The sequence below is a fragment of the Notothenia rossii genome, assembly GCF_949606895.1.
Source record: "Notothenia rossii genome assembly, chromosome: 9".
NCBI lineage: Eukaryota > Metazoa > Chordata > Actinopteri > Perciformes > Nototheniidae > Notothenia > Notothenia rossii.
The window spans coordinates 50098110-50110389 of NC_136907.1; the positions used below are offsets into that span (position 1 = coordinate 50098110).

The window sequence follows — 12280 nt, forward strand, 5'->3', positions numbered from 1 at the left end:
TTGATGTTATTTTTATTAGAAAACAAATAAATGGAATATCTGTGGTATTTCAAATTAAAGCAAAGTGTGAAGACTCAATTGCTACTTTTGTAAACCACAAGTAAAGATGGTAAACAAATATGTGACAGGAATCAAGTGTTGATATAGTAGTGTGGAAGTAGTAGTGGGGATGGCTGTGCCGGGCTAGTCATCTCTTCTACACAATGAGCTGACTCGACCCCGGCCCCCCATCACAGTCAGGAACAATAATGTGGCCCCCAGAGAAAAAAGTTTGGTGACCCCTGCTATAAAGTATATTCATTACTCGTTATTCTCTACTAATAGTTAATTAAAGACTGTATATAATGACTATTTTGCACATCCCTTTCAAGATTTCAAGATTTTCTAAGGCTTATTGACATATCATATTCACAAACGGTGTAGTTATGCAATGAATGAAAAACTTGGGTCGCAGGTTCCTCAATAATGCATTACAAGACATCTATCAATATTTGTGCATACCTCCAGCAATGTTAACTATGTTGAAGCACTTATTTTAACTGATATTATACATATGTATTATACTCTTATAGGATGTAAATAGATATTTCATCTCCGGCCTTGTCAGGTATTGAACAATCAATAAATACACAGAATTATTAAATATAAAACACAGAATGTGTGTGATTATACTTAATGATTTACAAATAAACACCACTGCATATTTACAACTGTTACACATGCTGATGTAACGCAAATGTTTCCAACTTGGGATCAATAAAGTATATCTTATCTTAAGATGATCGATGGCTACTGCCATATTTGCAAAATGTGCCTCTGAACAAGTGCATGTTTTAGGCTTATCAATTAATGGAATGGAATGGAATGTTATAAATTAACAACAGGAGGGGTCACAAACATAAGACCAGCTGTTAAATAAAGCTCTTCTGACCTTAGCTCGCATGTGGGTATATATTAATGCTGACCATTATGGGCACAAGCCATTTTCACCCATTTATTAATGATATGTTTTAAATTTGAGTGTTTCCTATCCCCTAAACCTCCAGGGATGTACACAGTATACTGGCAACTTCTTATTATAGGAAATACGAAAACGTCTTTTAAAACTACAACTCCCAGTAAAGACGTGCCATAGATAGAGAACATGTTGCGAAACACAATATCGATAGCAGCGTCCCTAGCAACAAGTAACAAGTAGTTAATAATAATAAAAGACATTAAGAAAAAGGCATTTTAAACAGTCATTAAAAAGCAACACAATCTACCTGCATTGCATTACTCTAAACGTGTAATAACGTGCTTTAACCAGTAGGTGGTTTGGGTTAAAAAGCTGTCAAGTTTACAGTGTTAACAAAATAAAATATACTGCTGTTTCTGGTTTAGTTTACGACGGACATATTTAGTTATTGTTTTGATATTTGTAACACAAAAGCGATGGTAAAAACCCACAGCAACACAGAAAAGATGGTCTTAACATGACCCAGCGGTCTAGTAGTTAATAAAAAACAATAATATCAAAACAAAATATTATTACTAACTTTATTGTGGAATTCAAAGTGAACGGTAAAAGAATAGTTTCCGGTCTATTCTGAGCCTGATCTCGTAGATAAATAAAAATAAAGAACTACGACAGATGTGTAATATATTTAATCCAGTCGAAGCATTTATTACAATGCATTCATGTGATGACTTTCAAAGAGTTAAGCAAGCACTGCTGAATAAAGTATGATTTTATCTTTTACGAAACGTTTTTTATATATGGAATACAGTTGGAGCTCCACCAATCACAGAGCTTGAGAACTAATCACGGGGTTTGTCAAACAGAGCACATGGTGTAGTCCTAAACGATAGCTGGGGATTCTGGGTAGTGTAGTGTCTTCTGCCATCCTTTACTCCGAAAAATTATTTTTTTCTCCGAATCGAAGGGGAAAAATACAAAAGCATTGCACACAATTTAAACCAATCAATGTTGTGTAATTAACAACGATAATCTGGTGTTTTTTAGTCGAAGAGTAGTGCAGATATCACTGTAAAATCGATCGGCAGTAAGGAGACTTACTTCCGGGTGTACAATTCTCCGTTATCCAATGGGAATGGATGCTCACATTGCCTTTAAGGGCAGCCGACACAAACGAATGCCGTGCTTCCATGAGCGTCAAATCCCGCCGCAGATGGGAATACATTGCAATCAGTTGAAAGCTATTTGTGTCCCTTTATGAAGCTGAAGGAGCCTAAGAGCGTCACAACTGCACGCAACGGGACCCTGACCAAACGTCGCTCCTGGACGATTATGGAGTGAGAGTGTGTTGCTCGATGACGTAGTATACTTGAAATAGTGGGTCTGGAGCAGCCTTCCTCGACATTGAGAAACACCCAGGGTGTGTGTGAGGAGCTCCACGGATTGGTCCATTTGGACCAATGGGTCCATTTGGGTATGGGCACGTCACTGTACCCAGGAAGAAAACAATGGAAAAAGAGAAATCTCCAACGAGGCGTTCTGGGGCAGCATAGACAGGTCTTTTCTGTGTTAAAGTTTTACTCGCTACAGGGTGTACTTTGAGGGTTTGTGACTTCGCAGACCGTTTACATGCATGAAAACCTTCCTAACACACAAGGGGACGGGTCATAACCGGAAAAGCATGACATGGGACCTTTAAAACCTCTTTCCAACATTAACCTGCAGAAATGGAAAACAAATTGAGCCGAACAGCTATGGTTCACTGATTTCTAATATACCACAAATGTGTCTAAGTTAAATATATAATATCTCATGTAAGAATACTAGGGATGCACCGAATATTCGGCCACCGAAAATTATCGTCCGAAAGCCGAAAGGGCATTTTTAACCATTTTCGGCCGATAATTTTCGGTGGCCGAATATTCGGTGCATCCCTAGTATTCTTCCATGAGATATTATATATTATGTATAATATATATAAAAGGTTTTAGCACCGAAAAAATATCACCGAATGTCAGAGAACAGGGTTACGTCGATCATACTCCGCATATTTGTCCGGGTGTTTTGATTTCAAGTGGTGGAGTAATCCCGAAGTGGTGAAAGTCTTTGCAGTTACACCCCCTCGAGAAATGTCAGCTGAACACGTTTTACAAATCCTAATCCGCGCCTCTTTCTCTGATATTTTGAAATATCTCCAAGCGGCAGACATGTTGGCTGTCAGCCAATGGTTTTCGGCCAACTGTTTCCTATTTTCGGTATCGGTTTCGGCCAAGAATTTCCCATTTGGTGCATATTCCTAAAGAATACATAATGTAAAACATTCACTGTTGCGAATACCCCTATAAACTCCCTGCCTTTTAAAATATGTTGCATGATGATGGAGATGATGGAGTTTCATAGCCTCCGTTACTTTTCTTATTACTATATTACATTCAAGCTATTTTTTCGTGAGCTCATCTTGCACCGACCTCACACGAACCTCTTTTCCAGAAATGGAGCACGAAAATGTCAAACTCAGGGTTTTTTGTCCTGTCAGAGACACTGTAGCAGCCCAAGCACTACTTGTTACTGCAATATCCTTCCGCTGAAAAATATAGATTGGATTAATTTTAACATTTTGTATCGGTTATTGAAGGGAAATGTGCACATAGCAGATGGTAAATACAATGTATGTTATCCAAACATTAAGTCAGTCAACTGAGAGTGCATAGTCAACGAAACTGAGCATGTTAAGTTAATCAGTGAAAAATAGTCCGGCTGTATAAATACAGTTTGCATCGCCATCAGCGATCTTTCCAGTCGCATGCTGCAGGAACGGATCATGTCTAGCGATGCTGCTGATATAACAGGTATAAAACATTTATTCGGTCTTCATTTCAGAACAATAATAGATGCTTAGGTGTACTTACGCGTGCTATGGTGGGGTGCACTCTGTATATTCCTAATTATGTATTACCTCGATAGTTAGGCCTTTTTACATATGTGGTTAGGCCTCAAGCGCTGAGGACGATGCTAATAATTAGCTGTCCAGCTAACTGATACACATTTCCGTTACTAGCCATGTAAAACCTTGTAGGCTACTGTATATAGCTTATTCCTTATGAAATTCATAAAAACCGAGTTGCATTCTTTTAAAAAACTTTCTTCCGTCATGGCCGGCGGTTTGAAGTCACAGGGACCGTCAGGCCAGGCTACAGCTCGGCCTGGTTCTGAGGCAGGAGAAGCCCCCTTCGGCACCACAGGCCCAACTGTCCGACATCTTGCTCTATGTATTTCATACGATAATTTATTTTAAAGACAGCGGGCGGGGGAGCAGTTCACGTATCGATGGTCCGTTAGCGACAAGATTCAGAGACGCAGTTAATTAGGCCCTCGTGGGATGTCACACGTGCACCCAGGCATGCCCAACGCTCTGTAATCTGACTCTTTGGGCGTAACCCTGTATATTACTGTAAAACCTGACTTAGTTTTTAAGTTCAATATAGCTTACAATTAACATAAGTCAATTTAGAAAAAACATCTGGCGACTTAATATGACACGTGGTAGGGATGGCACGTTGTAGTAACCAGTTAAGTAGGCTGCTCTCTCCCCAAGACACCTTTCATATTTATCATTTTAAATTGACTAAATGTTGAATTACCTTTTTCCGTATAAAGCTCAAAAGAGAGAGACCGTCGGGGACCAGATGGAATGGAGCCTGAGGGTGTCATCGAGGTAAGCGCATGACGACATACATTGTCTTTTTGTACATTTGTATCCTGATTTATACGAACTTTGTTTCTTTACTTCAGCGCAACTGGAAAGAGATTACAGACGACTTTGATAAGGAGACCCTTCTCAGGGGAATATATGGTTTTTGCCATCTGCTATTCAACAAAGGGCAATCATGCCTTGCATCAAAGGTACAAAAACATATTAAACTGATAAACAGTCTATTCATGTTGAGTGAAATGATGCTTTACCATCTTTCGGGACTTACCAAATTATGGGGATATTTTTTTTTACCTTACTGATCACTCAATACTGAAACTTGATAGTTATGGTCTCTCCAGACCATAGTTAATTCTTTTGAATGGTAAAAAAAATCTTCTTACTGTTAGTAACATTTGTACCCTTGCCATCAGGCTATGATGTCATTGTCCAGGCCCAGTCGGGCACTGGCAAGACCCACCAGAGAGCTGGCTCAGCAGGTATGCTGTTTCTGAGGTCACAGTGACCTCCACAGCATATTGAGGACACTGATTCAATGCCTAAGGTACTTTTTCGTTTTCAAAGCTTTAAAATGGTGACGCACAGTATCCTCCTCAGATTGGTGTAGTCTCTGTCCATGGCTGCATTGGTCTAAAATCTGGCTGCTATTTGAATCGATTGTGTTTTCAATATCTTAATGTTGCTGTGGAAAACTGGGTGAAATGATGCTTTACCATCTTTCGGGACTGACAATGCAATGGAGATGTCTTTTTAACTTTACTGATCACTATGAAAAGTTCTTCCACACACTGTTGAAATTGTCATGTGCCATCTGATCTACACATTATCCTGACAAGATGTTGTGTCTTTTTTTGTTTTGCTTCCGTCTCTTAATAGATCCAGAAAGTCATTCTGGCTCTGGGTGACTACATGGGTGCAGCCTGTCATGCATGCATCGGTGGGACCAATCTCCGCACTGAGGTCCAGAAGCTGCAGGCGGGGTGTCCTCACATCATGGTGGGCACACCTGGTCGCGTATTCCACATGCTTGCTACCTCTGTAAGTTCACTCCTGGTCAACACAGTATGCTCAAAATGTTTCATAACTAAATGCTCTTTTTTTTTTTTATTAAAAATGTCTGTGCAGCTGCAAAATGCATCAAGATGTTTGTTCTGGATGACGCTGATGAGATGTTGAGCCGGGGGTTCAAAGACCAGATCTACGAGATCTTCCAGAAGCAGAGCACAAACATTCAAGTAAGAATCCTTTGACTGAAAGTACAATACTGAAAATATTGATACCTTCTGCATTAACAGAACACTGCTATAATTGTGCGATCCAGATGTAATCTGTTTCATGCAATAATGCTAGCAGAGTATTGCGTGGAAGAAGATTGTTAGCCACTGTACTGAAAATGAGATGTGGTGGAACCTCTTTCTTAATGTTCATTGGCCTCTGTCTCAAGGTGCAGTGCCACACTTAGTTCTGCATTTAAATGTTTTACTTCTGCAACTCTGTCTCTACTCGGCTCAGTATTTTTGGTAACATGTTGTCTCCTACAGGTGGTCCTGCTCTCTGCCACCATGCCAGCAGAGGTGTTGGAGGTAACCAAAAAGTTAATGCGGGAACCCATTCACATCCTGGTGAAGAAAGAAGAACTTGCCCTCGAGGGTATCAAGCAGTTCTAAAATAAATGTGGAGCGAGAGGTGGGTTATCTTCTTCAAAATTACACGGTTCTGACTGTATGAAATGGCCTCTTCTCTAAAGCACCCTGCTCAAACTGCAGGAGCCAAGCCTTCGGGTTTAGCTCATGTGGCCGTGTAAGCAGTGGTACACCAGGGAAGGACAATAAAGGCAAAGTCTTGCAATTGAGTCTCTGGGGGACCTCTTTCTTAATGTCCAGTCCCCTTTGTCTCAAGATCCTGTGCTACACATTAGCTGCTCAGTTCCATAAAGATTAGTAGGCATTACGACCTATTACTTTGTTCAGTTGACTAAAAATAATGTGGCTATTTTCCTGGATGTTTCCAGGAGTGGAAGCTGGACACCATGTGTGATCTGTATGAAACACTGAACATCACCCCGGCGGTCATTTTCCTGAACACCAGGCAAAAAGTGGACTGACTGAGAAGATGCACGTTAAAGACTTCACTGTCTCTGCTCTGGTACGCTGGGTTCTCTGCCTGCTGGGCTTTACATCTGTTGGATCAACTGGTAGCAAGGCTGCAGAGGTCACTAACTTGAATACATATTTTTTGCAGCATGGTGATATGGACCAAAAGGAGCGTGATGTCATTATGAGAGAGTTCAGGTCTGCCTCAAGCAGAGTGTTGATCACTACTGATCTTCTGGTGAGTGTTAAGTCTTATGTAATGGTGAAAATTGAAATGTAAGAACCCCCAAATGGTGTCAAACCTGCAACAGTCCTAAAATGGCCAAGCAGTCAAAACTTTTGGGAGATTAGTGCTCGTTCTCCACAATGGATTCTCCGCCTGTAGAATGCTGTTACTTATAAACGAGCGACATTAACACACACGATGTATTAGCCATGTCCTGCTTTAGTCTTGAATGTAATGTGGAAATGCCCTCTTTTTCTCAGGCTCGTGGCATTGACTTCCAGCAGGTTTCCCTGGTCATTAATTATGACCCCCCTACAAACCGGGAGAACTACATCCATAGGTGAGTTTTATCACATATTGTATCTATATCGTGCCCCTCACCCTCCCCTGTGATTCTAACTCGTCTTTACTTTTTTCTTTTTCAGAATTGGACTTGGTGGTCGTTTAGACAGAAAAGGAGTTGCCATCAACTTTGTCACAGAGGAAGACAAGAGGATTCTCCGAGATATCGAGACGTTTTACAATACTACCGTGGAGGAGATGCCCATGAATGTGGCCAACCTGATTTGAGCACTGAGATTATTATTATTTTTAACGCAGTGATAGCGATCGTCCACTGGCATTGTGCTCATATTATTCGAGGGTGGGGGGGGAAAAAAAAATAACTTAATGATAAACTTTGGCTCAGAATTGTTGGTATGTGTTAAAAGCGAGGTGACTTCTATGGTTGTCTCTCTCGGACAGTTGTAGATTCTAACCTCGACAGTTGACTGGTCGCAGCTACAAAGCCATGGGTTCTGTAAAGGTTCTAATCAGGCATTTCTTTCCATGTTCATTTAAGATGTGTCTATTAGATGTTCTCCACCATTTAGTAACTTACTTGTGGACTAAAAGGTATAAGTGCTGTATAAAATCTGCAAATTATGTTATGCTAACATGTTTGGTGTATTGTGGGTTTGCTTAATAGAGGCACTTGTGTTTCAATGTATATTCACTTGCTCTTATATTCTGTGAATGTGTATTTAAATGTACCAAATGTTTTTATTTTGTCCCACTTGCTCTATCAGATTTTCTCACTGGTTACGTTAGTTTAACACTCATTGCTTCTGCTCTTCAGATTTCCCTCTACAGAATTGTATGAATGCCTTAATAAAATTGCTGTTATAGTTGCTTGGTCTTTCATGCAGTTTCTCACACTTCTGTGAGTCGTCTTTCTGTACCTTTACGTTTATTTAAATTGAGCAATTTAAAACAGTGGAAAGTAGTATGAATGTCTCCATAAGGACATGCATGATTTTAAATAAAGATACCAGGCACAGGCCACGTTTTATTTACAGGTAAGGCAAGTTTATATGGCACCTTTCAACACAAGCTAACACTAACAAGTAATAAGAGCACTACATTTAGTGTGAAACTTGTGCTTGTCCTTCACTGAGGATCTTGGTCATGCTTGGTGGCAGAGAGGACACAGGCAGCAGTGATCAACTCTTTTCCACGCCCAGTCTGTTTCTCTGCTTTGTTTTGATCAGAGTCATTGCAGAGAAGGAGGCCTCACACAAATATGTTGATCCAAAGGGCAGTAGTTGCTCCAAAGCTGTTTTTCCCAGCTCAGGATGCGCCTTTTTCACAAACACCCAAAACTGCGTGAGAATGGAGTTCTCAAATGTCATCTTTAGGCCACGGTCAGATGACACATCCAAGAGTTTTTCCTGGTGACAGAGAGGAAGCTTTTCTCTGTTTGCTTCTGACAGAAGAAATTGGTTTCTTACCCAATCAAGCTGTGCAGGTTTATCCTCCATGTAAGGGAAGTACGACTTGAAACTAACTATCAGGTTGGCCAAGTTTTCCTCTATAATGGACTTGACTGGAGCGCTCTGCACATCCTCACTGGAGAGGAAAGCAGGTGAGATCCCCCTGTGCACATGCCCGTTTCCACAACTCTGCTTTCTTTACGAAACCACCCACCTTGTCATACAGGTTCAGAATGTTGGTGTTCTTGCCCTGCATGCACACATTCAGCTCATTCAATTGGCTGAATATGTCTGCCAGATAGCAAAGCTTTGCAAGCCAATCTGTGTCCTCAAACAGTGTGGGATAGGGAGATCCTTGCTCTGACAGAAAGGTGTGCACCTCTGATCGTAGCTCCAACAGCCTGCTCAGTATCAGAGAGAGAGAGAGAGAGAGAGAGAGAAGTCTTTAGCTAAGACATTACATTTATATGTTATCGTAGTAATCAGTATAATAGCAATATTAGTGAAAGTAGTTGTTTTATTTGTTTTTTTGTTTTTTTTAATATATTTGTCTCACTATACAGGTTCATTTTGATTGTTTTGTATTTTTTAAAAGATGCGTTCTTTTCATATAAGCTGTTGGAATATTCAGGGACTCCACTCCTCAACCTTTGAGGTTAAGAGTGAGAATCCAGAGTTCTTAGAATCTATCAAAGATGTTGATATAATTATATTAACAGAAACATGGTGTAAAAATGATCTGCTCACTCACTGTCCTCCAGGTTATAATGAAGTAATGGTGCCCTCTATACAATCAAAAAACATACGCAAGGGCAGAACATCGGGGGGGATCTTGGTGTGGTATAAAGGAGATCTTTGCCATCAGATCTCAGTAGTAAAACAAGGTAAATCACACATTTGGCTAAGGTTAGATCAAGCCCTGGGCATAACTGACAGGAATCTATACGTGTGTGCTATTTATATACCCCCAGTAGATTCTCCTTATTTTGAAGAAGACATTTTTGAAACTCTCCATTCAGAAATAGCCTATTTTCAGGCCCAGGGAAATGTGCTTCTCACTGGAGATCTGAACGGACGAACAGGAATTGAACCTGATGTCATAGACCCACAGGGCAGCCACCATGTATTTGGTGAGCCCCCCCTGTTTACCACACCAACCGTCAGCCATCGGAACAGCCTTGACTCTGAAATCAATCAGAATGGCAAAGAGATAGTGCATCTCTGTCGGGCCTTAGGCCTGTACATAGTGAACGGGAGGTTCAGAGGGGACTCTTTAGGGAGATTCACATACTCCTCAGCTCTAGGGTCTAGTGTAGTAGACTATGCAATCACTGACATGGACCCCTCCACTATCAGTGCATTCACTGTCAGACAGCAATCCCCCTTTTCAGACCACAACCAAATCAATGTGTTCTTTAAAGTCTCAGGTCCAATGAGTGACACAACAAGGGGACCCAGTAAGCTGTATACATTAAATCCTACTTACAGATGGGCCCCAGACAGTGGAGACAAATTCACCATGGCCTTGAACTCACCTGATCTGATGAATGACATGTCACTATTTGACCAAAATCAATATGTTCCTACCAAAGATGGTGTAAACATGGCCATTGATTATATCAATATGATATTTCACAAGGCAGCTATTAAAGCTGACCTTGTAAAACAAAAGCGGAAGCCTGTTAAAAGGCAAAACGCTGACAAATGGTTTGACCAGGAATGCAAGACCATCAGAAAAGACCTGAGAAAAATAGCAAATGAAAAACATCGGCAACCAAACAACCCAGCCTTACGCATTAGATACAATGACCTTTTAAACAAATATAAATGTACAATAAGGAACAAAAAACAAAATTATACCCACATGAAACTTGAGGATATTGAGAAAGCCATTGATCAAAATCAATTCTGGGATCTGTGGAGCAACTTCAACACAAAACAACCGCAAGCATTACCCATCCAAAACGGTGACATCTGGAGAGAACATTTTGAAAGTTTGTACAAAGACATACCAATAAATCTAATGAATTCAGATCAATGTATTACAAAAGAGAAACTCCAAACATTAGAAGAAACTATTAAAGACCACCAAAACCCCCTTGATTTCCCAATGACTTGGGAAGAGTTGACCACACAGACACAATCTCTCCGGCCAAGGAAAGCTTGTGGCCCAGACAACATTAAAAACGAAATGCTCAGATGCAGCACCCCAGAGATGCAGGGTACAGTATTAAAGCTGTTCAATATCATATTGCAGTCAGGATGTTTTCCTGACATCTGGTGCAAAGGGCTCATTTCCCCCATTCATAAGAGTGGAGACAAATCAGACCCTAATAACTACCGTGGCATCTGTGTCAGCAGCTGTCTGGGGAAATTATTCTGTAGTATTCTAAATAAAAGAATACAAGATTTCCTTAACCGACAATCCATCTTGAGTCAAAATCAAATTGGCTTCCTTCCAAAACACCGCACCACCGACCATGTATATACCCTTCACACTTTAGTTAACAAACATGTACACCAAACAAAACATGGTAAGATATTCACTTGTTTCATTGATTTCAAAAAAGCTTTCGACTCTATTTGGCACGAAGGGCTCTATTATAGACTTCTATATTGTGGTATAGGGGGCAAAATGTACGATCTGGTTAAATCAATGTATTTAGGGAATAAGTGTGCTGTTAAAATTGGAGACAAACAAACTGAATTCTTCACCCAGAGAAGAGGTGTTCGTCAGGGTTGCAATTTAAGTCCCACTTTATTTAATATATATATAAATGAACTTGCTGTTCAGTTGGATCACTGTGCTGCTCCTGGCCTCTCCCTCCTAGAGAGAGAGGTGAAGTGTCTGCTTTATGCTGATGACCTTGTTCTGCTGTCTCCTACTGAACAAGGACTACAACAACAGCTGGACATAGTAGACCAGTACTGTAAGAACTGGGCCCTGGCAGTCAATATGAAGAAAACTAATGTCATGGTTTTCCAAAAACGCCCCAGATGTCAGGAGAACAAATACCAGTTTACCATAAATAATCATATCATCGAACATAGTATGAGTTACACCTACCTCGGTTTAACCATAACAGCATCAGGAAGTTTCAACATGGCAGTGAATGCACTCAAAGAAAAAGCCAGAAGAGCTCTTAATGCAATTAAGAGAACATTTTATAATGTCCAAATTCCAATTAAAATCTGGCTCAAAATCTTTGATAGTGTGATCCAGCCCATTGCGCTGTACGGTAGTGAAGTATGGGGTCCACTCAGTCACCAGAGCTATACCCGCTGGGACAAACATCCAACAGAGTCTTTCCATGCAGAATTCTGCAGATACATTTTACGTGTTCAGAGAAAAACACCAACAAATGCATGTAGAGCAGAATTAGGCAGATACCCACTGATCATTAACACTCAAAAGAGAGCACTGACATTCTTTAACCACCTTAGATCCAGCCCCCGAGACACCCTCCACTCCAAAGCCCTCCAAAGCCAAGAGCTAACCCCAGAGAAGAGTCCCCTATGTCAGCTGGTGCTGAGGCTAGC

At 40.6% G+C, this 12280-nt stretch overlaps 1 long non-coding RNA gene and 1 pseudogene across 2 annotated transcripts; both read left to right on the forward strand.

Moving 5' to 3' along the window:
* The first annotated feature begins 3716 nt into the window (after nucleotides 1-3716).
* On the forward strand, nucleotides 3717-5214 carry LOC307020821. Its single transcript, XR_013802989.1, has 4 exons — nucleotides 3717-3807; nucleotides 4616-4673; nucleotides 4751-4861; nucleotides 5084-5214. It is a non-coding gene; the product is annotated as an uncharacterized lncRNA (long non-coding RNA).
* Nucleotides 5215-5569: 355 nt separating this feature from the next.
* On the forward strand, nucleotides 5570-8159 carry LOC307020820 (eukaryotic initiation factor 4A-II-like; annotated as a pseudogene). Its single transcript, XR_013810572.1, has 7 exons — nucleotides 5570-5708; nucleotides 5796-5905; nucleotides 6212-6356; nucleotides 6682-6815; nucleotides 6912-7001; nucleotides 7250-7329; nucleotides 7415-8159. The product of XR_013810572.1 is annotated as a eukaryotic initiation factor 4A-II-like (transcript).
* Nucleotides 8160-12280: the final 4121 nt, after the last annotated feature.